Here is a 2,011-nt window from a genome sequence, read left to right as displayed (position 1 = left end):
AAATACAGCCAGAAATATACAACCAGGAGAGGATAAAATTAATAAATGGGACCTTCTAAACATTAAATCCCTGAGTACATCAAAAATTTTTTCCAACAGAATTAAAAGAAAACCAGCTGGCTCGGAAAAAAGTATTTGGGAATACCATCTAAGACAAGGGTCTTACAATGAAAGTTTACAGAATTCTACAGGGCCTACACAGAAACAAACAAACAAACAAAACCCTGATAGTTACAGAATGGGCAAAAGGCGTGGAAAGACTTTTGACAGAGGAAGACACTCATATAGCCAACAGACACATAAAGAAATGCTCAAAATCACTGGCAATAAGAGAGATGCAGATCAAAACCACAATGAGTTACCATCACATCCCAGTAGCAGTAGCAAAGTTTAATAGGACAGCAAACAATAAACGCTGGAGGAGAAGATGTGGGGAGATAGAAACTCTTATATATTGCTGGTGGGATTGTACTACTCAGTTTGACTTTTTCTCAGAAAGCTCGACATAGAAATTTCATATGACCCAGCTATTCCACTGCTTGAATATACCCAGAGAAAATGAGGACTGAGGCACAAATGGAGTTTTGAACATAAATGTTCATTGGAGCGTTATTCACCATTGCAAGAACATGGAAACAGCTCAAATGTCCAACTACAATGGAATGGATTGAGACATTATGGGACATTACAACTTCATTTTTCTTGGATCCACAATTAACACCCTTGGTACAAGCAGTCAGGAAATAAGGAGACACATTGAAATGGGGAAATCTGCAGTTAGGGACCTTTCCAAGTTATTGAGGAGCAGTGATGTCAATTTGAGGACTAAAATGCGACTGATTCAGGCCATTGTCCTTCCGATTACTAGCTATGTATCTGAGCTGGCCAATGAATAAAGATGACAGAAAAATAATTGATGCCTTTGAGCTATGGTGTTGGAGAAGAGCACTGAACTTTCCACGGATGGCAATGAAAACAAATCGATATGTCTTGGAGAAGGTGCAGGCAGAGTGCTCTTTGGAGGCAAGAATGACAAGACTTCGACTAATATACTTTGAATGTATTCCTAGAAGGTGCTATACCTTGGAGAGGGACATGATATTGGGAAGGGTGGAGGGTCGCAAAGGAGAGGAAGATCCTCAACTAGGTGGATTGACACAGTGACTGCTGCAATGAGCTCTTGTGTGTCAGGAAGTGTGAGGATGGTGCAGGACAGGTCTAGTTTCAAATCCTTTGTTCATAGAGTTTCTATGAGTCATATTCAACTCAAAGGCACCTAACAAGAACATGATGGAATACTACACAGCAGGCAGGAACAATGATTTTGTAAATCACCATTTAACTTGGGGACTGGAGAACATTATGTTAACTGAACTAAGTCAGTCCTATAAGGGAAAATCCTGTATAAGACCATTATTGTTGAAATAGATAACTAGTAAAATGTATATGAAGATCTGAATGGGCTTGGGGAGAATCAGAAGGGTGGAGATAGTTGGGGATGGTAATCATGGAGTTTCATGGTTTGATGGGTAGAGGGGAGTGGGGAAGTGAGAGAGATCTGCTGTGAGGGATAAATGTATATGAATTTTGTAGGTAAACCAGTCTATAATTTAATAAAGAAATGAATTGTAAAAAATAAAAATTAAAACATTTTTTAAAATTTCAGAAGAAGAAAAAAAACTGGACATAGCAATTTCATATGTTCTCGATATTTCACTCCTAGGAACATATCCCAAGGAATTTAGAACTGAGAAACAAATGGAGATTTGTACACCAATGTTCACAGCAGCATTGTTCACTATTGCAAGAACATGGAAAGAGTTCAAATGTCCAACCACAATCGAATAGATTAAGAAAATTATGGTATATTCACATGATTGAATAATACACAGCACTCAGAAGCAACAATTTTAAAAAAATACTGCATAACTTGGGAGGGAATTATGCTGCGTTAATTAACCCAGCCTTATGAAGATAAATACTGCATAGGATCAGTATTGTAAAAACAGAA

Source organism: Elephantulus edwardii, unplaced genomic scaffold (assembly GCF_000299155.1).
Source record: "Elephantulus edwardii isolate Elephantulus edwardi_28Jun2011 unplaced genomic scaffold, EleEdw1.0 scaffold00042, whole genome shotgun sequence".
Classification (NCBI taxonomy): Eukaryota; Metazoa; Chordata; class Mammalia; order Macroscelidea; family Macroscelididae; genus Elephantulus; species Elephantulus edwardii.
Note: the sequence above shows the minus strand (reverse complement) of the source record.